The following is a 9,481-nucleotide window of genomic DNA, read 5'->3' as shown; positions in this document are numbered from 1 at the left end:
CCATCCTATTGTCTGATCAAAAACTTCTCCGATCCCTTTGTGCTGACTTCTCACTTACAGACATTTGGCGCAAAAACAACCCGCGCAAAGTAACTTTCACCTGGTCTAACAAAGACCATACCCAGACATCTAGAATTGACCGCTTTCTCGTCGCTAAAGGCTTAACCCTAGTAACGAAATGTAATATTCTTCCATGCGTATACGACCTATCCGATCATGACTTTGTAAAAATTGAACTAACGACTAACCCTTCTAATCACGGTCCTGGAATTTGGAAGTTCAACAGCTCTTTACTCTCAGATGTAGAATTTAAAAACATTATGTCAAAATCGATTAACAACTTTAAGCTTAAAATCCCCGAATTCGCCTCCCTTCGCGAATGGTGGGATGCTCTAAAAATTGAAATCCGCAAAACAAGTATTTCATACTGTATCAGTAAACAGAGAACAGCAAATGCCAAAAGAATCCTAATTACTAAGCAATTAACCCATGCTAAAAACGCTTTACATTCTAATCGCTTAAATAACCCAGGTGTAATTAGCGATTTGGAAAGCCAATTGTCCTCTCTAATCTCGAAAGAAGCCGAAGGAGCTAAAGTCCGCTCCCGAGCACAATGGTTCGAAGAAGGCGAGAAACCAACACGCTATTTCTTCCGTCTGGAGAAAAAACGAGCTGACATGAATAGTTTTGAATCTTTTTTTGACGAGAACGGTGTTCTCAGAAATTCTCAAAATGATCTTGAAAGAATTTTAACCAATTTCTACAAGAATTTATTCACCAAAGATCCTCTTGATATGCGAATTCAAACTGAAATAATTGACGACCTCGAATTTTCACTGACTGATTATGAGCGCAATCTATGTGAAGGCCCTTTTTCTAATAAAGAATTACTTACTGCATTGGAAGGCCTTCAGACCGGCAAGTCACCCGGTTCTGATGGTCTCCCAACAGAATTTTACTCGTGTTTTTGGAACGATTTGAGCGAATCTCTCCTTTCTGTTTTGAACGAGGCCTTTCTTGCTGGCTCCCTCGCGGATAGCCAGTACGAGGGCCTCCTACGACTCATCCACAAAAAAGATGATCGGCGCCTCGCAAAAAATTGGCGCCCAATTTCCTTGTTAAACACTGACTACAAGTTAGCATCCAAAATCATCACTGAACGATTGAAAAAAGTCATGAACTCCATCGTGCATTCAGACCAAACGTGCGGCGTGGTCGGCCGCACTATCTTCTCAAATTTGGCCTTACTTCGTGATGCCCTTGACATGATTGACAAAACTAATGAACCAGGTATTCTCATTTCCTTAGATCAAGAAAAAGCTTTTGACCGAGTTGACCACGAATTCATGATGAGAGTATTGCGTAAATTTGGTTTCGGCCCCTCCTTTTGTAGGTGGGTCGAACTATTTTATTCTAAAGCCTTCTCTAGAATCATTGTTAATGGCTCCCTGTCCCCCCCTGTCCACTTAAGAAGAGGGTTGAGACAAGGATGCCCATTATCTCCTCTCCTTTATGTGCTAGTTTCAGAAGTATTATCAACGCAAATCCGTAATTGTAAAGATATTGAAGGTTTCCTGCTCCCCGGAGCAGGGGGCCTTCAATATAAAATATCCCAGTACGCTGACGATGCTACTTGCATCTTAAAATCCGAAAGATCTCTTTCTTCACTTCTCCGAGTCGTATCAAAATTTGAACAAGGATCTGGCGCTAAACTGAACACGTCCAAATCTGAAGCAATGTGGTTAGGAAAATGGCGAACTAGAATTGAATCTCCCTATGGCCTCAAATGGGTCACTAAAATGAGAGTGCTTGGTGTTTACTTCTCAAACGGCCTCGTCAATGTCGACGACGACAATTGGCGGGCCAAATTAGACAAACTAAGTTCGGTTCTAAATCTTTGGAAACAAAGAGACCCGTCTTTTATCGGTAGAACCTTAATTGTAAACACTTTAGGCGCAAGCCGTTTATGGCACGTTGCTAAAGTCATCCCCCCACCCCGTTGGGTGCACGATAGCTTTAAGTCGATCATTTGGCCTTTTATCTGGAAAGGAAAAATGGAAAATGTAAGTCGCGATCGCTGTTGTGCGCCCCCATCCTCTGGGGGCCTCAACGTCGTTAATTTTAAAGCTAAGTGCGCTAGCCTGCGCCTTTCTGTTTTTTCCAGTTTAAGAGATGACTTTGGCACATCCAAATGGCATTACCTAGCTCGATATTTTTTAGGACATAAGCTAACTATTCTAGATCCCCGTTTTTCTTTTCCCACAAATTCTGGTCCCTCTTCCTTCCTTCCTTCCAATTACTACCGGCTTTGTTTAGATAATTTCCGTACCTTGCATCAGAAAACTGGTGCCTTACCTGATTTACTCACCAGTAAGAATTTATATCTTTTGTTGCTTGACCCCGTCTGCGTTGCACCCCGGTGCTCCGGTTTTTGGGCGTCTGCTATGGACCGCCCCATCAATCGTTGGGCCTGGGTGTGGCGCAAGTCTCGCCTAAAGCTAATTGAGAACAAGAAGAACGATCTAATTTGGCTATTGATCCATAGAATGATCCGCGTAAGATATCTCCTAAAGTCTTGGGGATACATCAATAATGACAAATGCGCGATCTGCGGTAAAACAGAAACTATTGAACACTGTTTCTTGGGATGTCCCAGAGTTGTGAAAGTCTGGGACCATTTCTCCCCCCTTTTTCGTGTTCTACTCGACTCCCCCTTCTCTATCTCCCCTACCTCTATCTATTACCCCTTTTCCCTAGACCAATCTACCACCAGTATATCCTTATCTAACTTTCTCAAGGCAACCATCATATATTGGTGTTGGCTTGCCAGAAATAAAGCTACCTTCGAAGGTTCTCTTTTGAGCTCCAACGCGATTATCGACTTAATTAAAAAAGATGTCCAACTCAGAATTCTTAGCAGCGACACTGATACCTTAAGGAATTTTTGGTCTTTTAAAAACGCATTTTGTTCGGCCGATGCTGGTAAACCTGTCTTCTTTCCCTCTCTTGCTCCCCCCTGAACCTTTGTATATAATAAAACTTGTTAAACCTCGCCCATGAGGGGTCTTTACTCCGGGCTACAGGCCCGCGCGCTGTTTGCGCCCCACATGGTCGGGACAAAACTCTTTGTAAATAGTAAATAGAACTTTATAAATAGAAAACTTGTAAATAGAACTTTGTTAGCTCTTACAGGTGGGCGCTTACTCCGGGCTGTTATAGCCCGTGCGCTGTTCGTGCCGCCTGTAAGAGAAAATGTCATTAGTTAATGGAGACCTGTAAATACTTAAGTAACTCATAATTTAATTCGAATACTTTAATCAATTAGAATTGTAAATAGATATCATCGACGAAATAAAACCGCCTGGTCTCCAGGCTTTTATATTTAAAAAAAAAAAAAAAAAAAGTACTGTCTGCAGTTAGTTATATATATATATGTATATATATAATAAGTATGTATATTATATATATGTATATATATATAATAAGTTAAAAGGCCTAGAGCCAACAGTGACGCCGCGCCAGAAGGATCCAAAAGGATTCACTGTCCAAACCTCGATAAATGGTAGGAGAAGTAGTGTGGCACACGAGGACGGACAACTTCGAGCGAAGGAAGACATATACTCAATAAAAAGTCTGAAAAGTTTAAACTTTTTAGACTTTTTATTGAGTATATATATATATACTCAATATGTTTATATATATATATATATATATATATATATATATATATATATATATAAACAGACTAGGGGAAGTCGTGGCTGTGAAAGAGTGCTCGATGCGGGTTGCAGAGCGTTTCAATAGCGGTTATAAATTAATGACAGGAAGATCGTTTCACCATTACTCTGAGTTTCACGCAGCTTGCGCTGCGATCGTCAGACGGTTTATTATCGATGGAAAACATACCGTGCCATAAAGTCAATTTATAAAGTTTCTCTGTGAGGCACAAGTGGTGCCGCTTGTTTTTATTGTTGTAGGCCGGGGCGGTCACTAAAATACTCCAGTTAATTGTGAAGTTGGTGTTGCTGTCTTTGAGTGTCCAGATATACTTTGATAGTTCCGTGCTGCTTGAATAGTTTCTCTTTCGTAAAGAAAGTTTGTGCTGCGTGTAGCGTTGTTTAAAGGTTACTTCCGTTAGTCCAATGTAATTTTTTTCAGTTGTGTCATTTTCAGTTGTTACGTTGGCGTTGTAGACGTCGCTTGAAGTTGTTTTTCAGAGGACAGTCGTTTTTTTTCCTGCAGTTGTAGTTGTTTTCTGTGGGGGGTGTCTTGCTTGTCTCAAGGATTTTCCTGTTGTGTTTCTTAATTATGGTTTGCAGGTTGTCAGTGCAGCTATAGCTAACTTTTATGCTGTTTTTGTTGAAAATCTTGTTGTACCGGTGATTTTTTGGAAAATGCTTGCTGACGAGGTTCAGGAATTCTCTGCCGATGTTTGTTTGCACGTTCATGCTGTAGGGCGGATTAAACCAAATTATGTTTCTTTGTCTGCTCTTGCGGTTGTGAGTTTCAGGTTTCTTGCGTTCGGTGAAGGTTAGCTTTTCGCCGTGTCCGCTTTGTTTGAGAGCACTTTCGTAGTGTGGCTTGGTTTTTTTGAAGAGTTCTTTGCTTGAGGAGGTGTAGGAAATTCTTCGGCCGATTTCTGCAGGTATGTGCTTTATTATTGTTGGCGGGTGGTTGGAATTGGTGTTGATGTAAAGGGTTTCGTTGCTGGGCTTCCTGCATGGATAGTAGCTTCCGTCCGCGAGGTTTAGGGTGACGTCGAGGAAGTTGCAGATTTTGAGGTATGTGCTTATGGAGATGTTCAGGCCTTCTTTCTTGAATTCACGTGTGATGTCCTTTCTGGTCCCGGCGTTCAGATTGTAGTCCGCTTGTGTTTCTTAAAAGCACCAGCCCGTCATCCCTGTAGAGTCCTACGTTGTTCTTGCCGTATTTTTTGCCGAGGCTGTTCAGCAGGAAAAGCCCGATAAGCTCGCAAACTTCCGCTCCGTCGAAGCTGCCCATGGTGACGTCGAACAGGCTGCTTTGCTTTTTTTTGGTCCAGACGGTATCGTTGTCGAATAAAAGCGATTTCCGGCAGTGCATGATTATTTCGATGTCTTTGTCGCTGATTGTGGTTTAATTCTTGGCAAAAGAAATTGCTTTAGAGAGAAGAGATTCTGTGATGGATGGGTATAAGCTGTCGATGTCGAACGAGGCGAACGAATGCTTCTGCCTGCTGGGTATGTCGGTGAACCAATTAATTACATCTGATGTATTTTTGCACTGGTTGAGCTTCGTTGTTTTTCTGATTTTTGAGTTGATGTTGTCGAGAATTTGTTTGCTGACTTTTCCGAGTTCACTTTTTGTGGGGTGTATGAGGCGGCCTACATGCAATGTTTCCACGTTTTAGTCATGTTTCGTAACATGTAAAGCAAGTCCATATTCTGAAAGAATTAAGTCTATTGTCGTCAAAAACAATGGGCTGTCAGATCATTTGCCTGTATTTAGAGTTCGTTTATATGAGGATAACGCCAAGCGTCAAAATAAATCTCTAACGATTCAATATCGTAATACGAAGCATTTTGACAAATCCGCCTTCGTTTCCGACCTCCAAGAAGTTCCTTGGAATACTGCATTTGTTTTTGACGATTTAACTGATATCTTAAATGCATGGATGGGTCTGTTCAATAACATCTTGGATGCCCACTGTCCGTGGCGAGCAAAAAAAGTAGCCAAACAAAATCAAGCTCCATGGATGACTGTGAATAGTTTACAAGCGCTTCGCAGAAGGGATTCTTTACTACGTAAAGCAAGGCAAAGTCGTTGTGTCACGGATTGGAACTGCTTCAAAATTGCGAGGAATAAAGTTGTAAACATGATTCGCAGTGCGAAATATAAATACTATAACACCTGTTTCAACAACAACAAGGGAAACTCTAAAAAGATCTGGAAAACCATAAAATCGCTAATGGGCGATGTATCAAAATCAGTTGAGACGCCAAATGTTGTTTTGGCTGAAAAGTTTAATGATCACTTCACTTCAATTGCTGATTCACTGAGGAATCTACTACCTAATGTACCTTATTGCAATTCAAAGGTTGAAAACTTTGTTTGTTCAAGGAAAGATCCGGATGTTCTTTTCAATATTCCTCCTGTTACTAAAGATTTTGTGCTGGGTGCTCTGTTAGGACTCAAAACTAACAAAGCTATGGGTATTGACAAGATAAGTGCAAGATATCTGAAAATAGCAGGACCAGCTATTGCTTATTCAATTACTCAAATCTTGAATATTTCAATTAATTCTGGTGTATTCCCTGATTGTTGGAAGATAGCGAAAGTCATTCCGTTGTTTAAATCTGGGGACCGTGAGGATCCGGACAATTATCGACCCATTTCGATATTACCAGTTTTGTCAAAGATTCTGGAACGTCATATACACGATCATCTCTATAATTACTTATGTGAAAACAATCTATTGTACCCTTTACAGTCAGGTTTTCGGAAACACCATGGAACAGACACTGCTCTTATACGAGTCATAGACAATTTGTTATTTAATCTAGACAATGATCAAGTCAGCGGTCTTCTTTTAGTTGATTACAGGAAAGCTTTTGATATGGTTGACCGTGAAATTCTTTTGCAAAAGCTGAATGCCTATGGTTTAACTCCAGTTGCACGTAAATGGTTTAGTTCATACTTGACTGATAGACATCAATTTATTGCTCTTGATAATGTGACATCTGACTCTGCTCTTGTGAGGCATGGTGTTCCACAGGGTAGTATCCTTGGCCCTTTACTTTTTGTCATTTATATCAATGATTTGCCTCTACATGTTAATGGTGCTGACCTGGATCTCTATGCTGATGACACCACACTGACATTATCGGCAGATATCTCAGCGGTTGATTCTCTACAAGATTCACTAGCTGCTTCTTTGAAGGAAATTGAATGCTGGACGCACACCAATAAACTTCCTCTCAATGAAAAAAAGACTAAAACACTACTGGTCACAGGCAAACGCCTTGGGAAGAAACTTCCAGATGGTTATAATTTATCTCTTAAAACTATGAATGGTGTATCATTGGAACAAGTACCCTCAGCTAAACTTCTTGGTATAGACATTGACCACGATTTATCAATGAACACTTATGTTGACAGACTGCAAAAAAATTTCACAAAGAATTGGAATTTTGAATAAGATCAAACTTTGTTTACCATTTAACCAAAGACTTTTATTTTATAATAGTTTGATTAAGCCATTATTTGATTATGCCAATGTTGCATGGCAGTCACTTTGCTCTAATGAATCTCTTTTAAGAATACTTAGGCTACAAAAGAGAGCTGCTAGGGTTTTATTAGATGCTGAACCACGTAGTTCATCAGTTATGCTATTCAATCGTTTAAAGTGGATACCATTTTATAACTCTACTAAGATAGCTAAATGTTCAATACTATTTAAAAGGATTAATTATTGTGTACCTAATTATCTTAATGATAGCTTAAGATTATTAAGTTCAGTACATTCACGCAACACTAGATTTTGTAAATACAACTTTTTATTACCTAAGTTTAAAAGGGCTAGAGAAGGAGGGAAAACTTTTCTAGTTTCTGCCATAAAATTATGGAATCAGTTAAAGCCTGAATTAAAAAAGTCTAATACACTTAAGGCCTTTAAAGACAACGTATTTAAATATTATTATGATGACAAATCATGCTTAGCTCATTTTAATCGGTAAATTTTATTGATAGTAGTTTTATATATTCTTACTTTTTTATATTATCTTGTATTATATATTTTATCAATTAAATATTATTTGTAATTAGCTAAATTTCTATTTATATTTGTAATCTTTTTTTTTTTTTTTTTTTTTTTTTTTCCAATATATTAATGATTCTATTGTACTTGCATTTATATATTTATTGTAATTAAGAGGACCACAAGTTTATTAGTGTTTGTGCACTATCACGTGCTATCCTCAATAAATAAAGTTTTTATTATTATTATATGAGATAGAGTCGTCTTTGGATTATGTTCCTTGTAATTCTTCCAATCGCTTTATCACATATAGATGTCTAGGTTTTGTGTAAAACTTGATTGTATATAGGTACTTGCTATGTTGCCTCTCTTTTACCGCTTTTATTTTGTGTTTAAACGGAGTATCCAGGAACGGTTTGATTCTATTTATCTTCTCTTCGACTTCTATGTAGGGATGGATTTCAGTGAGATGCACCAGTTGTCTGATTGGATGAAATCGAACTTTCTTCATCATCACGTTGGTCCCATGTATGATCATACCATTCCGACTGATAGCCACTCTTATACACCCATTGCTAGATTTCTATTGGTCTATCATTTATTGACACATGTCATAACTCGGAAACAATTTGGACAGACAAGTCATTGACTTTTATCCGAAAAAATATAAGGATGCTATGACTTGATTAAAATTTGATGGACAGATAATAATGAGACTACCTAGGTTACAACGCCTGCTGGCATTTTGTATTTCCCCCCAGTTTGTCTGCTCTATGTTTCATTTTTCCCGAGAAATGGGAATGTTAATGAGCATGGTGCTGCATTTTTGAATACCCTTTTCGTTCGATTTTTTTCTGATAATTTTTTAATGTATGAAATGGGAGATTTAATTATTTCTCTTCGAATTACTGTCATTGTATTGCGTCGATGCATCGTTGTTATTTTTTTCCCCTCACTTGCGGAATTTTGTATAGAATTTAAAGTCAAACACTTTCGTCACTGCTTTTGATCACACTCACACGTTACAGTTTATTTTTAATTAAGATTTGAACTAAAGTAAACATTTTTATTGAGAAAAAAGCTATCGTATTTTTTTACCTCGAACGGACCACTGTTCATTTTCAGAGAATTTTGAATACTCATGAACTGAGTGATCACCATCCCAACTATTTTCATTTTATTAGAGTAGGATGAATTATTCACATCCCATCATAGGGTTTAGGCGGAAACAAACCTCTATTATTCTCGATATTTTTTTTACACGATACGAATGCTAATGACATCTTGAAATCCCTTTTAAAATTAGAGGTACGAGTCGGCATCTTGCGTTTTATTGTTTCCATTGTTTGTCTCACTCTGATGTTTGACTGTTAGGGTTTTTATTTTTATTTTAATTTGGGAATAAGTGGGTTAGGGAATTGGGCTTAGGGTGAGAGTTAGGGGTGTGGTCGTGTGAGTGAGCGCAATCACCCAGGTTCGAATCTTGGTCACTACAATTCTTTTCCTTTTATTCTAAAATGAACGTTTTTTGAATACTCATTTTATCTTGAACTCATTTTCCCTAAGAGAGGATTAAACGCCATCTTAGGTTTCATTATTTTTGTTTTACACCATCTCGGATGACCTTTATTTTTTCAAAATTGGAAAAAACACGCTCCTATAGCCTACGTAATTTAACCCTAAACCAGGATTTATTCAACGCTTTTATTTTGTGTTTCCTTCCTACATCTCTCATACATTTCCTTC

This window comes from Stylophora pistillata, chromosome 4, assembly GCF_964205215.1.
Source record: "Stylophora pistillata chromosome 4, jaStyPist1.2, whole genome shotgun sequence".
Taxonomy (NCBI): Eukaryota; Metazoa; Cnidaria; class Anthozoa; order Scleractinia; family Pocilloporidae; genus Stylophora; species Stylophora pistillata.
This window is presented reverse-complemented; position numbering follows the sequence as displayed.